The sequence below is a fragment of the Castor canadensis genome, chromosome 11 (assembly GCF_047511655.1).
Source record: "Castor canadensis chromosome 11, mCasCan1.hap1v2, whole genome shotgun sequence".
In the NCBI taxonomy this organism is placed as follows: domain Eukaryota; kingdom Metazoa; phylum Chordata; class Mammalia; order Rodentia; family Castoridae; genus Castor; species Castor canadensis.
Window position 1 is genome coordinate 96,025,916 of NC_133396.1, and position 13,605 is coordinate 96,039,520.

Sequence of the window (13,605 nt, forward strand, 5' to 3'; positions counted from 1 at the left end):
CTCCATACCCTTTAAATAACAAATCCCCTTTCCCCCTCTCCCCAGTCCCTGGTCACTACCATTCTTTCTGTTTCTATGAATTTGACTACTTTAGATACCTTATATAAGTGGAATCATGTAGTATTTGTTTTTGTGACCAATTTATTTCACTTAGGATAATGTCCTCAGTGCTCATCTATGATATATCATGTGATAGGATTTCCTTCTTTTCTAAGAGTGAATAATATTTCATCACACACACAAACATCATATTTTGTTTATTAATCTGTTAATGGATATTTGAGGTGCTTCCACCTCTTGGCTAGTGTGAATAATGTTGCTATGAACTTGAGTGTGCAAGTATGACTCTAAGACCTTCTTTTTTTCTTTTATTCATATGTGCATACAATGTTTGGGTCATTTCTCCCCCCCTCCCCACCCCCTCTCTTAACCTCCCTGCCCCCTCCCTCTCCCCCCCACCCCCTCCCTACCAGGCAGAAACTATTTTGCCCTTATCTCTAATTTTGTTGAAGAGAGAGTATAAGCAATAATAGGAAGAACCAAAGGTTTTTGCTAGCTGAGATAAGGATAGCAATACAGGGAGTTGACTCGCATTGATTTCCTGTGCATGTGTGTTACCTTCTAAACTAATTCTTCTCGAACTAGCCTTTTCTCTAGTTCCTGGTCCCCTTCTCCTATTGGCCTCTGTCACTTTAAAGTATCTGCATTAGTTTCTCTGCATTGAGGGCAACAAATGTTACCTAGTTTTTTGGGTGTCTTACCTATCCTCACCCCTCTCTTGTGTGCATTTGCTTTATCATGTGATCAAAGTCCAATCCCCTTGTTGTGTTTACCTTTGATCTAATGTCCACATATGAGGGAGAACATACGATTTTTGGTCTTTTGGGCCAGGCTAACCTCACTCACAATGATGCTCTCCAGTTCCATCCATTTACTTGCGAATGATAACATTTCGTTCTTCTTCATTGCTGCATAAAATTCTATTGTGTATAGATACTACATTTTCTTGATCCATTCGTCAGTAGTGGGGCATCTTGGCTGTTTCCATAACTTGGCTATTGTGAATAGTGGTGCAATAAACATGGGTGTGCAGGTGCCTCTGGAGTAACCTGTGTCATAGTCTTTTGGGTATATCCCCAAGAGTGGTATTGCTGGATCATATGGTAGATCTATGTTTAGATTTTTAAGAAGCCTCCAAATTTTTTTCCAGAGTGGTTGTACTAGTTTACATTCCCACCAGCAGTATAAAAGGGTTCCTTTTTCCCCACATCCTCGCCAACACTGTTGTTAGTGGTGTTGCTAATGATGGCTAGTCTAACAGGGTGAGGTGGAATCTTAGTGTGGTTTTAATTTGCATTTCCTTTATGGCTAGGGATGGTGAGCATTTTTTCATGTTTTTTTTTTTTTGACCATTTGAATTTCTTCTTTTGAGAAAGTTCTGTTTAGTTCACTCGCCCATTTCTTTATTGGTTCATTAATTTTGGGAGAATTTAGTTTTTTGAGTTCCCTGTATATTCTGGTTATCAGTCCTTTGTGTGATGTGTAGCTGTCAAATATATCTTCCCACTCTTTGGGTGTTCTCTTCAGTTTAGAGACCATTTCTTTTGTTGAGCAGAAGCTTTTTAGTTTTATGAAGTCCCATTTATCTATGCTGTCTCTTAGTTGCTGTGCTGCTGGGGTTCCATTGAGAAAGTTCTTACCTATACCTATTAATTCCAGAGTATTTCCTGGAACCAACTTTAGAGTTTCCTGTACCAACTTTAGAGTTTGGGGTCTGATATTAAGATCCTTGATCCATTTTGAGTTAATCTTGGTATAGGGTGATATACATGGATCTAGTTTCAGTTTTTTGCAGACTGCTAACCAGTTTTCCAGCAGTTTTTGTTGAAGAGTCTGTCTTTTCTCCATCGTATATTTTTAGCTCCTTTGTCAAAGACAAGTTGGTTATAGTTGTGTGGCTTCATATCCTGGTGTTCTATTCTGTTTCACTGGTCTAAGACCTTCTTTAAATTTTTCGTATGTGCACCCTGACATGGAGTTACTAGATTATATGATACTTTTAAGCTGGGCATGATTGTGCACAACCTATATTCCCAACACTTGGGAGGATGAGGCAGGAGGATTATGAGTTTGAGCTACATAGTGAGGCCTTGCCTGAAAAAACAAAAAAACCCAACAAACATATGGTAGCTCTATCATTAATTTTGGGGGAAATCTCCATAGTATTCTGCCATTTTATGATCCCACCATCCTATTAGCAGTACATGACACAAACATGCTTAAATATGTTTTTTGTTTGTTGCATGGCTGGGCATGGTGGTTCACACCTGCAGTCCCAGCACTCAGGAGGCTGAGGTAGTGGGATTGAAAGTTCAAGGTCAGCTTGGACTACTTAATAAGACCCTGGCACTAAATAAATAAATAAACAAAAGGATATGCATGTTTTTAAAGCCTCTAATATATTTTAAGGTTTTTTAAAATTAAAGGCAATGTAGGCTCCTATCAATAGTGTGTGCCTATGATCCTTTATCTTGCCTATAATGAATTACTATTGGGTTTTTCACTGGAGTTTTTTCAGTGTTTTACTTTAAGCAAACTTATACATCTCAAAATCCATATTTACACAGAAGGATATTAGAGGATATTTATTCAAATTAAGGAGTGTGAACTAAGTTCTTTCAATTACTTGGAAGAGAGTAGAGAATTTTGTTTTCTACACTCACCTAGTTCTTTCTTCTGTTATTTTCAAAACTTCTTACTGATACCTACAAACTTTTTCCCTCTTTGAATCCACCAGGTATTCTAGTCTCTTTTCAAAAAGTAAGTCATGGGGCTGGGGATATGGCTCAGCTACAGAGCATTTGCCTAACCTGCAGGAAGCCCTGAGTTTGATCCCCAGCACCACAAAAAATACAAAGTAAGTACTGATGGCCTGCCTTTAAGACCTAGCAAACTTAGTTCGCCTCAAACTCAAGATCCTTGTATGGAAATATCACAATGAAACCCCTTTGCACAATTAATATACACTAATAAAAATTCTTAAAAACCCTCAAGATGCTCCTGCCTCAACCTCCTGAGGACTATATGTGTGCCCCATCACTCTAAGCTTTTTTTTTTTTTTTTAGTCTGGTATTCAAGTCTTTCTTTAAGGCTTTCCTTTGATCTTTGAACCTTGGTATTATGTCTGGCAGCTTTTTTGCCCCAGTACTAGCCTATGAATGCCTCAGCACAAGGGGCCAATCTACTACTCATTTTCTTATCATTCGAGAACCTAATAGAGCAGTCTACTTATTCATATTTTTAATTAATAGAGGAAAAGAAAATGCTATCACTCATGTTATTAATGTAAGTCTACAAGAAATAAGCATGTGCTTGTAAAAATTCAACTTATAAATGACCCTTTTTGAACAATGTGTTTTAATTATAATAAATTACCTTGAATGCTTCCTCCCCTTCTTGTATTATTTATCTCTAAAAAAAATTTTTTTAAAAACCCCTCTGGGAAAAAAAAGTAAAAATGAAAACATTTAGGACTCTGTAATATCCCACCAAATTTAGGCCTTTATGTCTTAGTTCGGATTTCTCCCAAATAGACCTTGAGACAAATATTTGAGAGTTGGCAGAGTGGCTCAAGTGGTAACAGCACCTGCCTCACAAGCCTGAGACCCTGAGTTCAAACTCCAGTGCTGCCAAAAATAAATAAACCAATTAATAAACAATATATTATTTTAAATAAAGAATAAAAAAAGACAACAAAAATATTGTGGAGAACTGGTCAAACTAAAAGCAAAGCATGGATGAAAATCGCGATGTTGTGTAAGTACATTTGTTAATAACTGGAGAAGAGAACACTAACAGTGGTAGTAACAAACTGCTAGTAGCATAAACTTCACAAGAGAATGATTTGAAAGAAAAAGATTCAAAATTTTTTTTAAATTGACCTTTTGGGGATGAGAGGGCAGCCTAACACATCTTTCTCCTACAATATTCTAAACTTTATAAAAGGTGTACATTATTTGCAAGAGCTTTGTGATTTCACTTTGCAAAGAGTTTGAAATAAACTTGCAAATAGATGAATGTGGACAGAAAAGTTAAGTGAGAAACGATGTTGGAGAGCTAATTTTATGAATGCTCAGTTCATCGATAAACATGTGTTAGGTCAATTTTCTTCTTGTCACAATCTCTTCATTGTAGGACTTTGCTAAGCAGACCTTAACTAATAAGGACTTCTTGCAAGCATAAGTATTTGAGTGACAATAGCTTACTGTATTTGAGAGGTGATTCCCAAAAATGCCAGTAGAAGAGTGAGATCTGAAACAGGGAAGGGAAGGACACCAAGTGTGTAGCCAGTTGTCATGTGGCAAAATAAAACTTTGAAAGTCAGCGGAGATATGTACCATGGAGTCCCCCTCCCTGCTGAGAGGGAGCTGGGGTGTTGGGTTAGAGATGCTCCCTTGGATCTGATCCCTGTATTGCTAGATGACATCACTACTGGGGTAGAGGCTCTTGTTGCCAAAAGACCTCAAGCAATTGGAAGTTGGTTATGTCAACAAAACAGTGACCCAAAGGTAGGCAAGAAACTGAAACAATCTACTATACTTTTGGGAGAAATCTTAAATTATGTGCAGTTTTAAAAATTTGTGATCTTTCAGCATATTTTTAGTTGATTATGTAAGAGTAACAGCAAAATTCATGTTGGAATGAAAAGTCATGGAAACATAACTTGGCGGGGCCAGAGGTGCAAGGTTCAAACAGAAAAACCAAATTATATGAGGAAGTACATGTGGAAATCATTTAGAGAAACCAAAAGTGTAACTGTGAAAATCTAATTCAACTTTTAGTTACCTGTAATGCTACAACCCAACTGTGAAGATGCCACATGAGGAAGCAAGAAGGATACTGACAGACGCCTAAACATGACATGATTGCTGCAAGAAACTCTTGGTGGAGCTAAGAACAGTGTTTCAGAAGAGTCTACTTTCAAGGATCATTTCTATGGCTTGTTACTAGAGAAGTTTCTCTGAACAGGAGGAACACTGGAAACCATGAAGGAGAGTCTCAGCATCGTCTCCTGTGAATAAAGCTGGCTCTTGGTGTTGCTCCACCACAACAGTCATTTCCATTGATGATGGTTCTTCTTTTCCTTTGAGAGAATAAAAGGGAGAGAACAGAGTCTGGCTTGTTATATTTTTTAAAAAAAAATTGTCAGTTCCTGAATGGAAGGAAATCGTAGTCTGAATGAATAAAAGGGACACTAAAATGAAGATATTTTGGGTGAGAATTTTGTTGTCTTTTTCTTTCGCCCCCACATTGGACTGGATACATCATTGCTTACTCCTCTGTAACTGGAGTTCCAGCCAGAGGCCCAACTCAGGGTTCTAACATGTCAGGTCCAGCTACTCACCTCAGCATGACAAATAAAGAGAAGGGGTAGTGGTGAAGGGCAGAGAGGAGATTTATTACATGACATGGACATGCTTCCAGAAGAGGCAAGGTAAACATTTCAGCCAATCTTTAGAATATGGATATGAATTTTAGGTTTAAATATGTCATCAGAATTTTTGGTTGGAGTCCCTAGTTCTTGTATCACAAGAGAATTCAGAGAAGATGCAAAATAGATCCAATTGTAAAAGAGTATTATAATTTATGCTCCCATTTTCAGGCCATTTTTCTCCATTCCCTCATTGATCCTATGACCAAGCCATATTGCGAAAAAGATGAGCCTCCTTTTCCTAAAGGTTGAAGAGTCAAACCTGTCCCAGTTCTTCAGAATGCATCCCAAAGGGGATTCCATCAGTAACAAAAAGAAAGAAGTTTCTAGAATGATTTTCCCTATACACCATAGCATCTTGGATTAGTGGGGTAAAACATTAGATCAGGGAAGGGCATCTCCTGACCCATGATCCAGTATGAGATATATGCCATCAAGGTGTCCCTGGGTGATCCCAGGAAACTAGTGTAGCACACCTGTCCAATCCATGTCTGTGTAGATCCATCTTTTTCTTCTTGGGGTACCAATGGATAAAAACTGAACGAGGAGTCTATGTTCCATTCAACTTATGTAGGGAGGGAGGCTCCTTAGAGGTGAGATGTTCCTGATAGCATAGGGTAACTATACTACCAGATCTGAAGGGGGCTTCATGTCCTATGGACAATCAGGAACCTGGGACATAAAGGAGCATGCCAAACTCCTAAAGATGGCAGGGAAGACCTTGGGGTAAAATTTTGATAAGCTGAAAACCAGGTCACACTGTCCCCACGATAAATAACTGTGGATGAACAAAAAGGACAGTGGGTTCAGGTTTGGGGGACCCAAGCAAATAAACAGATAGGGTTTGGCCACAAAAACCTCTTAAGGATCATCACAGGCCAAGACCGAGTGTCTCTGTATGGTCAGGGAGACAGCATGGACATAAAGGGTGCAGCACACTCTCAAAAGTGAAACCTAAGGCTGTCTTGCAATGAGTTGAGTCTAGAAGCAGACAGGACAGAGACCAAAATCACAGCTGGTTCTGGGGTGTCTCCAAACAGATAATGAAGAAGGCAACTGGGGACTTAAAGGAAGGATGAGTAGGCACCACAAAAATACAAATAACTGCATCTGAATAAAGCTAGCAAGCACAACAATGCCCAGAAACATGACAAAAATGACAGTAGAGCCCCACAGGAAGAGGTGATCATGAAGAAGTTTCACCTCAGATCCCCAGGCCAAGAGGAACAAGTGTTTATTGCAAGATTTTTTTTTTTTTTACTTATTTAATAATTTCTTTTATTCATATGTGCATACAATGTTTGGGTCACTGCTCCCCCCTTCCCCATGCCCCCTTCCTTTCCCCTGCCCCCTTTCTCTCCCCCCCTACCCCCTTGCTACTAGGCAGAAACTATATTGCCCTTATCTCTAATTTTGTTGAAGAGAGAGTATATGCAATAATAGGAAAGACCAAGGGTTTTTGCTAGTTGAGATAAGGATAGCTATACAGGGAGTTGACTCACAAGCAAGATTTTAAATGTAGTGAAAGCAATAGCAATGTGTATTTTATTTTACCTTATGGTACTGGGGTTTGACAGGGCCTCATGCTTGCTAGGTAGGTACTCTACCACTTGAGCCATTCCACTAGCCCTTTTTTAAAATCATATTAATAATAATTATGAATGATAGCATTATATCCAGACCATCAAGCTCTCCTTATCTTCTCAAAGATACATTTAAATTTTCAGTGTAAAGAATGACTATGCATATATTCAATAATATTCAATAATAAATCATGCATAAATTTCCATTTAATTTCATGTCTTAAGACTACATGAAAAGGTTTAAAAATACATAATGAAGTAGAATTACTCATTTATATATATTTATATGTATATTGGACACTGTAGATGTCCAATGTCCATTCCTTATACTTATTTGAGAGGCAATGCTTAGAGTACATTGTGTATGGGCATGTCTACCTGTGCTTAAAGATGGTGGTCATGACACAATAAGAGTTCATGAACACAAGCCTGCAAAAGGCTACCACCACTAATAATTTTAATTTGGAGGACACCAGCTTAGTAAAATATTCTCCTAAACTTTGCTTTTTTTTTTCATTTATTCACATGTGCATACATTGTTTGGGTCTTTTCTCTACCCTTCCCCCTCCCCCATCCTTCTCCCCTAAACTTTGCATTTTAGAACATAGTTTTGGGTAACATAAGTACATTTAACATAGAAAGGAGGCAGTAACAATTAGCATCATAGCTCCACAGAAGTCCTTAGCTTATTAACTTAGCTTCTATTTTTGAAGTGAAACTTAGAATTTTTGGCTTGATAGAATAATAGATGTATAGGACTGACAAAAATCAAAGATTTAGCCCTCCTACAAGTTTGGGGATGGTGTTAGTGACCACAAATAGACTCATTTCCTGACATATGAGTGCATCTCACATATAAAGTAATTCTCATTTAGTCAAAACAAATAGCTGTAGGTCAGTCTTTAAATAGCAGAACTGCCTGAATTCCAGGGTTTATTCTATCTGAGTGGTACTGATTACAAACAGCAAACCCAGGAAGAAAGCAATGTTATATTATTTCTCTATACACTTATGATTTACAAAATACATTTTAAAAGACCCAGAGAAAGCTGAATCCAAACTATATGTAATTCAGAATGAAGTAGATTAAGATTAGGTGTGTGCATTTAATCAGGCAGTTTAGATTGCTTGTTTAGGTTTTAAAATGCACACACCTCCCTTTTTTTCCTTTAGTCCCAAGTGTTTGAGAGTTAATTCTTGGATGCCTGCATTTTAGTCAGGACTGACTGAGATAAGTACTTTTGAATAAGGCTGGCAGAGTAGCTCAAGTGGTAGCACACCTGCCTAGCAAGTATGAGGCCCTGAGTTCAAACCCCAGTACCACTAAAAAAAGAGAAAAAAAAAAAACTTTTGAATAACTTTCTTTCTTTTTTTTTTTTAGAAAAGGCAGAGAAAGAGAAAATACTTAGAAGCAACATTTGCTCTACATTAACTCTACAATTGTAGTCTGATAATCATCCTAAACATGTACACACACACATTTGAAATTAGGCATGCCAAGAATGTCAACTTGTATACACATAAGATGACTAAAAAATGCAAAAATGAAACTGTTACAGGTTGCAGGTACACTAGTCAGTTATTTTCAGGAATTCCAGGGAAAGATTAAGTTTTGCCCAATGCTGTTTCCAATTCATTTTAGAGGCTCAACTTGGTGGAGCCTAGAGTCAATGCTAGGGAGTATTTTTGGTCAATCTCCAATAAGACTTTTGCCACAGCCATCAAACTTTTTATCCGCCAATTAAGTCAATCCTCATAAATTTAGACTAATAGGCATACACAAAATGACACATAAAAACAATTACTTGAATTCAGAATGCACTCTTAGATAAACCATCCTTTTTTTTTCTTTTTTAAGTCATAGGTTTATAATTATGAATAGAGTAGTCATTAGGACTCTCCTTAGGTGAAACAAAGATTGCTAGCACTCATTCTTATGTAAATCACAACAGATCTTTTCAAATACCCTGGTTTTTCTGTGAATCTTATATCCCTCCCCTGCCAATTGAATTTCCAAAATCCCTGTCAGACATATAGCAGAATCCAGAATTAGTTCAGACAAATCCAAATGGCTCATAAAGAGCATCCAAAGAACAAGGAAAAGGGAAGGCAAGGCCCAAGGTACACTGCTCAGGGAGAACTTACCAAGGGCCAGAGTTCAGGGCCCATAGAGTCCAAATGTTTCTTTCTCTCCCTCACCAAATAATGGTAAAAAGCTGATCTAGTCCGAAATGAGAAGAAAGGAGTGTAAGGCCTTGAGTTCAAATCCCAGTACCACCATCAAGAAAGAAAGGAGGGAGGGGAGAGAGGAAAGGAGGGAGGGGGAGAGAAGAGAGGGGAGGGGAAGAGAGGGAGAAGAGGAGAGAAGAGGACATAACAGGACAGGAAAGGAAATTAAAGAGAAAAGAAAAGAAATTTTGGCAGCTACTTAGGACCCTCATTTTCTGTCCTCTTGGTCTGGGGTTGGCTAGCTAAGAGTGGCTAATGCCTGAAGGGCATAGTGCTTCCTGGCTCTAGATCACCAAAGGCGTAACCAGAATTCTAGGCAAGAGAGCCAACACAGGAAGAGGCAAAGTAAGCATTTCAGTCCTCCAGGATACAGACATGAGTTTTAGGTTTAAATAAAGGAAAAACTAGGACTGGAGGTGAGGGTTATTCATAATTATTAGACAGTAGTGGTTGGGTGTGGTTCAATTGATTATCTCAGGATAGTTCAAGTGGAGCCTTGTCACAGTAAGAAAGTCATTGCTGTCCATGGAGTAATTTTGACTCTTGTCCCAAAATGTTTATCCATCATTCCTGGAATACATGGTGACCTCAGAAGGAAATGGCACAGAGCAAACAAGATGGATACAAAATGGAGGCAGAGAAGCTGAGTTTCATCTGCTTTTAGTTTAGTCATTTGTAGGCCCCAGTGAAGAATCAGGTTTTTAGCAAAAGTTAAGTAAGTGAAGTTTCTAAGTACCTGTTATATCTCTTACACCAGTAGCAGACTAGTGCTGGGGCAATATTGGGACAGTGTTAGAGCCTGGAAGAGGAAATTATTGGTGCAGGCAAACTAGCTGGGTTCAACTATTTCCTCTGTACTCCAATCCACCCCCACCCCTACCCCCTCCTCAAGAAATTGCAAGAAAAAAGCAGCTTTTATTAGAGAGTAGAGAAGAGAGCTTCAGGATTCTGTGAGGGGACAGAGCTCCCTGACTGGGAGGTAAAGTGAAAGTGATGGGCAGATAAAAGGAGAAGGTCCAGTCTAGAAACCTGAGGAGTACCATCATTGTGTAGGAAAGACAGCATTCAACATCTTACACCAGAGAATCAATAGACCAAACAGAATAAGTTTTTAAAATAAACATCCTAAATGTCCTCAAAGAGATAAGGGAGGAGTTGAAAAAAGGAAGCAAAAGCAAGAAATTAGTCTGGGAATCAAAAAAATAATGTGTTAAAGAAAAAAAAATGAAAAGATTAACTTGAACAATGAATAAATCCAAGGAACAGATTTGTGAGCTGGAAGATAAAGTCTGGAATTCTCTAAGAGTACATCTTAAACAAAGCTTAAAAATTTTTTTACAAAGGGAAAATATACGAGGAAACCAAATGGAGACAGGAAATGGTAGTGCTGAAATCAATAAAACACAAATCCAAACAGAAGAAAAATAAGTGGAGTAGAGGAAAATTTGGAGAAGTGACAAGAATATCCTAGAATTGAAAAAAAAAGGTAAAAAGTCTTCAGATTGAAAAGGTTTACATTGTGCCAAGAGGATGGAGAAGAAAAATTCTCCACTTAATACAAATGACAGTGAAAATTTTCTAGTATTTTTGCAAAAACATTCAGAGAAGTCGAGAGACTTGTAAAATGAACATCTGTCTGTGACCCACATTCAACAGTTATTGCCATTTTTTGCAATTTCTGCTTTTCTCATTTTTTGGAGTCTGTTAAAAATAAATTGCAGGCACACTGCTTCACCCTAGATAATACGGTGTATGTATTCAAAGGATAAGGGCGTCCTCTTACATAACCATACCAGTATCGTATCTAAAATTTAGTAATACCCAAGTCATCTGATTTTTAGCTATATTTACATTTCTGCCACTTGTCCCCAAAATAAAAAACGAAAAAATTTTGATACAGGGTCTCACTGTGTAGGCCAGTCTGGCTTTGAACTCCTGATGCTCCTACTTCAACTTCCTAAACCATGGGACTGCACGCACAAGCTGCCACACTTGTCTCAAGATTTTTTAGTAACTGCTTAATATGAACTAAAACCTGATGAAGTGTCTCTTATTGTTTTGTCTTTTTAAACTTTTACAATCTAGAACATATCCTCACTTTTTCCTTCGTAACCTTGACTTTTGGAGGAAATCATGACTATTTTCTTAGGATGTCTTACATTCTGGGTTAATTATTTCTTTATGGTGGCATACCAATATCCTCTATATTTCCTGAAAACTAGAATTTAGGCCTGAAGTGTTGATTAAATTGAGATGAAAATGAGCTTGACAAGAATTCTCTATATAGATATTGCTGCAAACTTCATAATACATCCTTATCAGAAGAAACATGTCAGGTTTACTGATGCTAAATTCAAGCTCTTAATGAATACTGTAGGTTATTCAATGATAGCACACTGGATTTTTCAGTGGCTTTTTGTTATTTGTTTGGTTTTTCTTTTCTATTGCTGGGAAATTCAACACAGGGCTCTTGGATGCTAGTCAAACACCCTACCACTGAGCTACATCCCCAACTCCAGCTAGGTCGTTTCTAATCTATTGCTATTACAAATTATGTTGCAGTGACAACTGTTAAAATGTATTTTTGATAGTGAAAATGTCTCTCTAAGATGCTTTCCTACAAGCTGATTTGCATATATAAGATAATGCCAAATTCCCTGCTTGGCATTGTGGGATTTTGCATTGCCATTAGTGATATATGGAGTATGTGGTGATGCATAACAATGGTGACAGAATGTATGGTTAAGCTTTTGGATTTCTGAAAATTTGCTAGTGAGACAATTGACAGCTGAGAAATAGTGTCTTAGTGTTGTTTCAAATGGACTTTCTTGTACTATGAGTGAGCTCAATTATGTTTTCATATGTGTGAAGGACATTTCACTGCCTATTATTCTGGAACTATTTGTGAATTTTGTCTATTGTCCTATCATGCTTGGTTTTTAAGGTAAATCAGTCTTTTGTTTTGGTATAGGCTAAAATTATTTTCTCTCACTTCATTTGTCTTTTGCTCAAAAAACTGGTTTTTTCTTAATCTTAAGTACTTTGAAAAAAATTTTTACTTTTTGCAGTACTGGGGATTGAACCAGTGCCTCACTTACACTAGGCAAATACTCTACCACTGAGCTATATCTCCCGGCCATAATCCTAAGTATTTTAGTTGTCAGAAATGTCAGTATCATTTCTTCTGATACTGAGAAATAGCAATAGATTTTTCCCTCTCTTGGTTCTAAAGGAATACACCCTGTTTATTTTGAGGCTTGCATGGTTTCTTTTTTCTTTTTTTTCATATTTTGACCTCAAACCTATTTTCCTACTCATTTTTGCAAGTCTTTTATATTTATACCAATTTTCTGTTTACCTATGTTTAACTGTAGTCATGGATTTATATGTTTTTTTTTTTCCTTCGTGTCAGACAGTTTTTATGTTAGGTATTTTGAAGTTCTGAATCAAGTGCTTATGAATTTCATATTGCTATGTTTTTATATTGCTCTGGTCCTTTTATTGTTAATAAAATGCCACTTCATTCCTGATAATATATTTGTCCTGAAATACTTTGATATCAATAGTCTTCTAGGTTTCTTATGATTAATGTTTGCATCATGTATCATTTAATATCTTTTTAAATATTTTTAATGCTATATTTTATTTTTGTATAAATTCATACTTATGTCACTTTTTTTTCAATGCAGGGGATTTAACTCAGGGTCTTATGCATGGTAGGTCTACCACTTAAGCCATGCTACCAGTTCCTTTGTATCTTTGTATAATGAATATCTTATAATTGGCTCTTTTTTTTTTTTGTTAGCACACATTTAATGTGATTATCTGACTGAATTTACATCCACCAACTTGCTATTTGTTTTCCATATTTCTGTTGTTCTCATTGCTCCCTTAAAAATCTATTCATGTTATTTTTTTATTAATTTATTCACATGTGCATACATTGTTTGGGCCATTTCTCCCCCCATCCCCTGCCCCCTCTCGTCCCCACCTCCCTCACTTCCAGGCAGAACCTGTTCTGCCCTTATCTCTAATTTTGTTGAAGAGAAAACATAAGCAATCATAAGAAAGACAAAGCATTTTTGCTAGTTGAGATAAGGATAGCTAGATTCCTAGTTCATGCTATTTTTGATTAAATTTTAAAATTATTCTATTTAGAGGTGGAGGTGTGGATCATTTGGAAGAAGCACTTGTCTACCATGCAAGAAGCCCTGGGTTTGATTCCCAATAGCATCAATAAAACCAACAACAAACACACAAAAAATGTACTTTTGCCAGGTGTGGTGGTAGAGACTGTAATCC

General features: G+C 37.3%; 1 non-coding gene across 1 annotated transcript; it reads left to right on the forward strand.

The window, feature by feature from the left end:
* Nucleotides 1–4,968: 4,968 nt before the first annotated feature.
* On the forward strand, nt 4,969–5,183 carry LOC141414234 (small nucleolar RNA U3). Its single transcript, XR_012439302.1, has one exon. It is a non-coding gene; the product is annotated as a small nucleolar RNA U3 (small nucleolar RNA).
* Nucleotides 5,184–13,605: the final 8,422 nt, after the last annotated feature.